Raw genomic sequence first — 10807 nt, 5'->3', positions numbered from 1 at the left:
ATTACAAGGAATATATACATACGCATATATACATATATACGTATATGCGTATGTATATATTCCTTGTAATATATACATATGTATAATATACGCATATATACATATGTATATAATACGCATATATACATGTATGCGTATGTATATATTCCTTGTAACTTGTTATGTTATGTGTCAGGGGTGTTATATTTCTTTATACTACTTTGCTTCATCTTCAGTTATTGCACGTATTTTTCAATAGTTGTTTTTTTTTTTCTAATTCACTAGAAAAGAGTCAGATTTAGTTTCCCTGTTCTAAATGCCCCATATCAGTGAATTGTCTTTTTCGTTGTTGTTACTGCTTAGATGTAGTGAAACATAATTACTCTGTCGGTTAATTACCAGTTCTGCTATGTTACAGTATAATGCAATGGATATTCTCTTGTCTTCCAAAGGACATCAGGTCTTCTTTTTTTTTGCAAGATATAATGAGAAGTCAGATTGCTAATTTGTGACCTGGCTCCCTAGCAGTGAGAATTGTAATTGCCATCAGACAGCTCCCTCTGCTTTCCTGAGTGAGTACACACAGACTCTGATTGCAGCATTAGAGTTAGTGTTGCAGTTGAAAGAAAACACAACATTTCTTCCTTTTGAATACATCAACATCACTTTTAAGAGAGTAATCAGGCCAGTTATTTCTACAATTCTCCTTCCCCAAAAATCTATTTTATTTTTAATTTATTCCCAGAAATTCTGTGTCTGCAATGTAAATAATTACACAATGCTATTGTTGAACAACTTTGGAATATATGCTGATTTTCTATATATGATAGTTTTATAGTTGTACAAATACTGGTATACTGGAAGAAGTCCGGGATGTCTGAGGAATTTGGTGACTTTCTTTCACCCTGTAGCTCCATCCAGAGCTATATCCAGTAAGCTGACAAAGTCATCAAAAGAAGAAACTGAGATCACTGGGTTGTGCCATAGAGAGCTGGGTATTCAAGAAAATGTATATGACTCGAACTTAAAACAGGAATGCCTCTTCCTGTCTCATCTTTTAACAAAAACAATTAAAAAAGCTTCAGTGAACAAATGGCCTCTGCTTGGGACCTTTTCCTCACATTAGGGTTTATAAAGTACACTACTAATTCATCTATTTAAGTGAGCATAATTCATGTACAGCTATACATCTCTAGGCTTGCAACAGGTAAAGGTAAATAACGCTTTGTATATCCATCCATCTTCACAGCATTGCACATTGCAGATCCTTCCACTGAAAGGAAGGAGATCCTTACAAGTGCATGTATGAGTGTGCACGCACGTGCAGGGACACCTGTGAGTTTAGTGCAAGAAAGGTTTCTCTGACAGGCTACCAAACCAGCCTCCTATCTATGTTTGAATGGAAGTGGAGATGGGGTGGTTCTCCTGTTGTGAGAAAGCAAAACCAGCTCAGACACCCTGACCTTGGTGGGTGTCTCAGGTACAAATAAAAGGAGAAAGAGAGATAATGTGATCTGTGGTGATATACCAAAGAGTCCTATAGTGCCAAGCTGAGGACAACAGTCACACAGAGCTTTATTTTACTGTATTTTTCAACATAGTAAAATTGCCCAGTAGACAAAAGCAAGCATACAGCACATTTAAGACTGAATAATTTGCAAAGTAGTAAAGCATTAGAAGAAGCCAATAAATTACTTGATAACAGAATCTAGACTCTAAGTGACACTCATTACTTATAGTTTGAAATAAATACCAGTTTAAAGTATGTAGTTTTGTAAGAACACATTGAATGTATGTGAATAATTGCCTGTCACTAATTATTTATTTATATAATTTACTACGCACAGGATTTTTCCAGCAGTAATATTTTTCGTTACATTTATAGGTGCTAGAAACACTTTTTAAATTTTTACCATCCACATCGCTCAGCAAAGGGGAACAGAGGAATTGTTCAGAAAGGTAAAGCTTTCTTTTACCCATGTTAAGCTATGTTTAACTATTTTAAATCATGTTCATTTGCTGATAGTGTGTATGCCTATCAAATTATGCTTTAATTTCCTAGGCTAAATAATGCAAGCTTTCTTACTGAAATCATTTGAAATGGCAAAAGGCAAATCAAAACCGTGGAAAACACATGAATAACTGTTGTAATGACTTACAGAAGCAACTGATGTGAGCTAACAGATTATTAGCCTCTCTCTTCTTGCTTTGTATCCAATGTGCAGTCTGAAATGCAGATTCAACAATCTGGGCAGCTGTTGGTCAGTTAAAATAAGCAGTATCAAGGATTCAGAAAAAATTGGGGCCCATTTCCTATCACACTATAAAACCAGGCTGTTATGCCTAGTTGTAAATGGGGTGTGAGATGTGGTAGGTTCTCTTCCACCAAAACCAACTCACACTTCCAATCTCTGTCTCTCACACACACATTTATAATTCAATTACTGTTTGAAAAGACTTTATAGCAAGTTATGCTGAATCTTCTCAAGGAGGATTGTGTGTATATATACATATGTCTCTATATCTGACTTTTACCTAATACCTGGATTAGATATTCAATAAAAAGCAAATAAAACTACAGAATAGATCTAAAATATACATATATAAAATATATAAAATGTTAGAAAGAATTTAGAAGTCTTTTGGTTTTGCTTTCTTTAGTAATATGCTACAAATAACTTTTTAACTGCTTTATAAACTGAAGGTATTTATCATGCAATTCATACTTATCCATGCTCTAAAAAACACATTGTAATTATAACTAGTACTATGAGGTCTGTTTAATTTGTAGGTCCCTGGTCTCAGTAATGTCTTAGAAGATACAGCAGTTGAATTGCTTTTAGCTGGTTCAGTAATTGTTACAGTTGTTTTGCATTTGACTGTAATTGCTGGGATTTAGTGGGGTTGCTTTAAAAAACAACAAGGAAACCATCAACAAATGATAACGTTAACAATTTATGCAGTTAGGTTGTAATCTGTTGATGGCTGTCTAGCAGACTAAGACCTGACAGCATAAGTAAGAAGATAATACAGAACGTAAAAAACAAACAAAAAGTAATTTCACCCTCACGTAATTCTGTTGTATTTCAGTGAAATTAAATGAAGAAAAACTAGGGCCAAATTTAATGGACTAGGACAAGGTGTGCTATGGTTCCATGAGGAATGTGGTCACAGCAGGATAAACAGACATATGGGGGAGAATGAGCTGAGGGTGGCCACAGGAGATGCTCTGCATCTCTGCATCCCTCTAACTTCAGGTTCATATTTCATGGCTAAACATCCAACAGCTTTAACCTGCCAATCTTTGCTGCTGTGATACAGCTGCGCAGAATGGTAGGAGAATGGACATTTTAAAGTCTCAGCAAAAGACAGTAGTCAATTGTATTAGAGAGGGTGCAAGGAGTCAAAACAAGGTAAACAAGAAATGAACTAGGAATCTCCCATAAATCTTACAATGCATTTTTAACAGACAAAATTTGCTTATATAAAATGGAGATTTGCAATTTAAGTAATACCACTGCCTTTGATATTTTAATATGAAAAAATACTTTTCTGTAAAGTTTGCATACAGCCCCCACTAAGCAGATTTTGAGTTTCCCACTGGGCTCTCAGTAGTCATTAAAGAGAAGCGATAACTAGAGGGAAGGGCAGAAGGTGGAAAATAGCACACAGGCGCCTGGGTGAGGACAGAGCTCACATCAAGACCTGAATTTGAGAATTGCTCCCTGGCAGGCTATGACTGCCAGCCTGTGACTTCTTCAGCTCCTGCTGGATCAGGGCCTTAGCCTGCAATTTCTGACTCTTGCATTACTCCTTGTTCCTTTTCTAAACAGTTCTGTGGCTTCCCTTGAAACCAGTGGGTAAACTGCCATGTCCCCTTTTGTTTCCTGGCCACAGTAATTTCCTCCAGACTTCTGTTTGCTAGACTGATGTTGACTGCATTTTTCCCCTTCATGGTGACTTAAGTAGGAAAAATCCCAAATGATTATGTCTTTCATTTTCTTCAAGTTGCTTTGCTGTGTCCTTCTTGGAAGTTTCTCAGCCCAGACCCCTGTTCCAGTAGTGCCTGAGCTTAGGGTAACATCCTAGTTTGTGATGGGATCTAAAAGCCACGTGGAAAATCCCGTAGGGCACTGGCCCTGAGATCAAATCAAGGCAAGTTACTCAAAGGAATACACTAGGCAGGTGATGTCTGTGTTCCTGGAAACAGCTGCAAGATCTTCCAGAAACATCTTTGAAAGTCCTAGTTAATGCTTCGTTCATCAGTTACAACATGACAAAATGCTACCCCTACAAGTAGGAAGGAAGAAGCCCTCTAATGGTTAAGATGCAATCATTACTGAATTATCCTCACAATGTGTTGTAGCTTGAAAGCTAGTCAGTGCAGTCAGAGAAGTACTCTGGTCCCTGCAGGACTCAAATACCTCAGCTCTAATGATGATCTACCTTGAACAGCAAGAGAAGAGCCAGTGACCAAAGGAACAAAGGGGTAGCACCAGTCTTTCAGCTGGTACATTACACTAAGTCACCAATTCTGTTGATTTCACTGAAACCTGCAAATCTCATCTCAAAGTAAACAAAACCCATTCCAGCACATCCCAGTGGGACCCAGCTGGACTCACCAGCTCCCATCTCCCAAACTTTGTGTTTGCTGAGAAAAGCATTTGAGCAGGTGGTATTAGCAAGGATCGTTGAATCATTCTTATCAGCAGCATGGAAAAGCATTATTGTTTTGTGTCATTTGGCTTTCACTGTGGTGAATTCAGATGACAAACTACTCATTTGATGCTTAAGCTCAACACGTGTGTGACAGCCTCTGCTGCTGCCTTTAGGACACTGCAGGACATAGAGTGAGCTCCGTCTGTCTGCAGTGAAATGGAAAGCCCACATGAAATAAATGCCTATGCAGGGATATTGCATCTTATTTTGATAAGATGTACTTTGGATAAGTTGTACTTTGGTTTAAAATATTTAGCAGTGACATAGTTCTGACATATTTACTCTTTCTAAAACTCATTGGTTTTACTAATTCTCTCAGGAAGTCCTGTAGCATTTCCTCTTTGGAAACGGTGCCAAGAGCACTCGGGTAGCCTAGCCAGTGAAGGAAGAATTAACCTCAATTTCAGCCTTCAGCCACTTTCATTAGTACATGTGAGATACCACAAAGTCAACCTGCTGAGGAAAAAGGCAGGATAGTACATTGGGATGACACTGCTTTATGGCTAGGCTCATAGGATCTGCTTATATCCCAATACTTTTTTCCTAACCATTTTTTTATTTTTATTGTTTCCTCCAGGGGCAATTCTTAAAAAGAAAGATCCTCTGGCTGGCTTTAATAATTTTACCTGCAGCATATGCTATCAAGTAGCATTTTTATGAGGATTTTAAGGTAATGATTTGAGAAACGTTTGCATACAAGATTGCCACTCCCAGGGCATATATTGTATTATGTTACCAGTTTGTCTGATAGCATTCAAACTTCCAAATCTAATCTCCAAATAAATAAAGTAAGTTCACAAGGTCCCAGCAGAGGCATCCTGCTGTCGCAGTGATGTGATAAATAACAGTGAAAACTCAGTAGATCCTACTCTTGCTTAATGCTTCCCCCTTCTCACCCCCCCTCAAAAAAAAAAAAAAAAAAAGACTTGTGGAAGATAAAAGAATCCTTTCCCTTAAGGCTTGAAAGAAAAAAAGTTATCAGCTGCTGTGGCAGAAGAAAATAAATCACAAAAGACTTCTCAGGGCAAGAAAAGATAAAGGAGAAGAAGAAATTAAGATTTTTATTTTTCTGAAGGGAGCTTAAAGATAGCTTAAGAAATACACGGTTGTGGAAGCTTTCATAGAACATGTCAGGGATGAAAACAACTCAAAACATAACAAAGACTAAAAAGATCCTTTCCTGAGGCTAAGGCAGATGGCTTTCTCTGAGTTAGCAATGTATTGTTTCAAGCATGGCTGGAAAGAGGCTAATGGTGTTTAGTTTGTAGCTGTCCAAAAGATGGAGGAATGTGGCCTTCTGTGACTAATGAATGCTCGTAGGAGGGTTGTCAGAGAGCTGGAGCTCCATACTCAGGGAAGAGGAGTATTATGAACAGCACGTGTAGCCTATGTAGTCAAATCATCCCAGTGGTGCTGTCCTAGAGTGCTATTTGTCCTGCATAACCCAAATTCTCTGTGATAACATTTGTTTTCTTCCTTCTTTCTGTAAAGAGGGACCTTCTAGGTCCTACATATTTCTTCTCTCGTACTATTTGCCTGTCCCAGGCACAACAAAGTGGCAGAAGCCCAGCAGCAGCAGTCTGTGGGATATGAGAGCATGTGTATAAGTGGCTGTTGTGGACGATACCAGGTTCTAAAGGACACTGTTCTGCACTCAGGCAAACAGAAGAAAATGTCAGGGTTTCCCAGAGAGGCAACTTTCCTGTAATTGTGCCTCGGTCCATATGCCATTCCTGTTTCTTATGGCTTTTAGAGCTGCTCATGTGGTCTGAGAGCCAAAGCTGTGAAGACCTAATCTATAAAATGGGGATGGAACCATAACAGGGTTGTCTTTTGTTCCTGATACTGAATAATTATATTTGGCACTCCTGGTCAAGTCTGTCAAGCCAAGTGCAATTTATTTTCTTAATGTTTAGCATGTTTGCAATTACTCTTTAAGGCCTATAGTAAAGGTTTGGACTTTCTGCCAAGAAGGGCCTTGTGTTCAACCTTTGTGGCAGGTACAATAAATGGAGCGACATTCAGGATGGGACAGTAAAAGATTTAATACATGGTTCATTTTTGAGACCTCTTTAGCATAAGCCTTTCTCTTGTACTTCTTTCTTCCAGTAGAGTCTTCATCAATAGATGTTTGTAACATCTCTCAGCACAACCTAGCAGTTAAATAATACAGTCAAGATGTATGTTAGTGTCTCTGTTCTGCTGCTGTTTTGTCTTGAAGAATAAACCTTGAGCTGGGAGACTCAGAAGTAGTGGTTTTGTTTGTTTATTTGTTTTTGTGCATACCTAAGCTTGTCATTTCTGTTTCATTCTCAACTCTCAATAAGGGTTGTTAGAAGCAAAGTGTGGCAGACTCCTTCATTTAAAATAAAAGAATTTAGAGCCCTTTATAGAACCGTAACTGGAATAGTACATACCACTGCAGAAAGTACTGGACAACCGAGACATACTCTAGAAGGGATTCTAGTGAGAAAAATCACTTCTTTTGTTTGATTTCTTATGTTTAACAAAACAGGATTTAACTTGTTCTTGGTAAACAAAAAGGATTGCAGCAGCAAATCTTTGACTATCACCCAAGTCTCTTATTGTAAGCTATTTCTAAAACTCCTAATTTTTGGCTAACCACTTGGGTTGAAAATGACTGACAAATAGCCCATGTAAGTATCATGTAATGAAGTGGTTTAAAATTACTTAATTTATCCTCCATTATAATCCCTTCTTACACAACATCTCTAGCTACAGTACCTCTAAAGCCAGCTGCTATCTGCAGCTGAATAGTAGCAGACCTATTAAGCCTCTTAAATACTTGCATTCTAATTCCTAAATTGGGTGGCCAGAACCTTAGTCTGAGCAATTTGCTTCTATAATTAAGATTCTATCAATGTTTCTATTATAAACCCTCTTTTCAGCCCAATATAATTTAGAGAGACTTCTTTTCTGTTTTAACAGTGAAGCAAACCTATTGTCCATGATTTCATGTACACTGTGTTATTTCCTAGGTAATAATCAAGCAAATCTTTGAGACATTCTGACATTTTTCATTAACTCTGTGCCCTCTCTTTACAATTCATCAATGCATCTTTTATTGTAAGTATATGTATTTAAAGATTATTCTTCTCTATTATGCCTGTTCTTAGTCATACCCTCCTTTGAAATGCTTACTGTTGTCCTTTGGGATAGAAATTGGGATCTGATTTTGCTATATGAAATGGGACAACAAACCAGAGTAAGGTTTACAAGTTTAGAGGAATAACTTCTGAAGGCAGAGGACTGAGGGCATTCATTTCACCAAGCCCATTCCGAGATCAAAGCACACATTTTCAAATCTTTGTGGAAGCACAAGATGTCTATTTGGGGATTTCATCTGCTGTCTTCTATTCTTAAGTGAAACCACTGTGTCCACAGGAAGCAAGTAGAGGTTGTCAGACTATAAAAAGCTATTCTGTCAGAAACTGACTACTATAATACATTAATAGTCAAACCCATGCCCCTTACAAATTTATCTGAAAACTACTTGTCATTGTCCAACTCAAAGAAAACAGCTAGGGCTTCAACAGCTTTGGGAAAAAAAGGCAGAGTTAATCCATATTACAGCCAATCACTTCTACTAGCCAAAGTAATTAAAGTTTTAGTTAATTTCCTGTGGTTTATTAATAGCACCTCTACAAATTAGTTCTGCTGAGTTTCTGGTTTCTGAAATAAAAGTCTCAATTCTGGACTCACTTCAGTTGAAGAAGAAGGCTGTAGATTACCTTTACAATCCCTCTCCCTCTGATCTGTTGATGGCATCTGCCGTCCTCAGAGCAAATTACAGCAGCCAGAGGAGCTGTTCCTGATAATAACCAGAGCATGACAACACTGACTACATCTCTAATATGTCCTCATGCCAGGAGCTCTGGGGGAAAAGCAGAGAGCAATTCTGCCAGCTATCTGCCACCCTACAGAGATGCAGTGTGCAGTCTGATCCTGCTGACACTGTGGCTCTTCCCTCCTCCTGACATAAGGAAGCTGCTGCATGTCACAGCATTTGCAAGTTTGAGTTTTCAGTTGAGGGATTATTAGCTCCAGCTCTTTCTCTGGGGGGGACAAGTCTTTCCTAATTATCTCACACAAACTGCTTCCCCTCCCTTGTGCAATGGTGTAAATCAGCAATAATGCGATGAAAATTGTTGGATTTTTTATAGTGGTAAAAAATGTCAAGAGGTCAAGACTTGGCTTTCTGAGTTCGGAGAGGTCTTCCTGTGCCTTGCTGAGCACAAAGGAGAGCAAGCCCTGCAGCATTGTCCCTGGGAAGACTGTGTCTGAGAGCAACCTGTCCAGCTAGTGCCTTCCTCGCTTGCATTTCATTCTCTTTTCAGCTGCATAGCAACTAACGACCATAAAAACAGCTCTAAAAAGCCCCACATTACTCCTGCATTTAATTAACTTTTAGAGCATCAGACCATAGTATTTAATCACAGCCTGCCTAGTTGTAAGGGGTTATTTGGACTGAGGCTCACTAACACTTGGCTTCCATTCAAAGGGATTCAATGCTACTTCTCTTTACATTTCACACATGGTCTGCTCTTTTCACAACTGTCTCCAGTAGCAGGTCAAGCACAGGTTCTTCAGCCTCACGACTCTCACATTTGCACAAATGCTGACCATCCCTAGCTTACCTTTTTATTAGATAACCTCAGTCCCAAAACACCTACGGCTCCTAAACTAAGGCAGTGAATAGTGTATGTGAGTTCTAGTGCAGCCTAATGGATGGGTTTAAGGCTTCTCTGTGTCAGCAGGCTTTTAGCAGCCATTTGTGCAGCCTAGAGCTACTTTTCCAAGGAGCTGAAGGATCTGTGCTTTATGCCCTCTAGTAATGTGAAATTCTAAGCCAGGTGGATGCCTTCCAAGTGGCCATGGTTTGCTCCCTGCACTCTTGCAAAGGATATCAAATCTCCTTGAGCACTGCTAACAGATGAGTTGTTTTTAGACATACATCAGACTGTTTATGGCTCCTTCCTACCCCAGTCCTGCTATGCTGTGACTGGACTCAACAAGCAGATATGCTGACCTGCAGCTCCTTGTGCTGGGCAATACGTTTACAGCAGGAATGAATGAGGTTGATTAAGGGATAAAAGATATTATGACCAAGAGCTTTCTTGTGTCCCATCCTCTTCTTAGTCACTGGACAGATCTGTTTCTGCCTAAAACTGTCTCCTCTTAGTGTTTGATTACTGGGACAATCCCTTTTATTACCTTATCCACTGGAGATGCAGGCCTCCCCATAACTGGCAATATTCACTTAATTTAGTTTTAAAGGCACACATTAATTAAAATGATTTACCGATTCTTAATAATGCTTCAAAAGCTATAGTTCTGGTGTATTTGTGTATGTTTCACTTTAAGGACATTTCTGCAATAAATCATCATTTTCTGCTTGTCTTAGCCCCTGGATGCTTTGGGTCAAACCTGTTGGCTAGTGCTTTTTATTTCAGTAGCTCCCTTCCTGCTTCACATGCACTGGTTTCTCCATCCATCTTTATTCCTGTTTGCCCAGCACCAACAATACAGAAGGGATTAAGGAGGGAAAGTAAGCTGCTTTTCTTCAGCCACTGTATTTCCTGCTCTGCGGAGGGATGCTGGCCTGTGCTGAAAGCATTTGAAATACATCCTCTCCAAAGGTCAGCATGGCTGTCTCATCTGTTGGGAACTGGATTTTAGCCAAGAGCCTTAGCTGACAGTTTCAAGAAGGCCACTTCAACATCCGTCTCATGCAGACAATTGTATGCCGTCTCCAGATTAATAATTCATCATTTGCACATATGTGTTTCTTCTTCTTCATTATTTTACTAGCATATTAGAAGGGCTGTGATTTATTTGTTAAATTCATTATTATTCTTATCAAATGATGACATGTTGTTATCCAGGAAGATGCGCTTGCTATCTCACAACTAATTATGCCAATTAAGTTTTCATGATTCTACCACAAAGCACAGCTCATTAACTTTAATTACTTTTGAAATGCAGCTGCTGAGATACATACAGAAAGGAACAGGTAGCTTATATTGTTAGTTAATTTCTGCAGATGAAGTTTGTTGTCATTAGGTCTTAAGTGATACTTTCAGCCAAT

Source organism: Netta rufina (assembly GCF_964035555.1).
Source record: "Netta rufina genome assembly, chromosome: 6".
Lineage (NCBI taxonomy): Eukaryota > Metazoa > Chordata > Aves > Anseriformes > Anatidae > Netta > Netta rufina.
Note: the sequence above shows the minus strand (reverse complement) of the source record.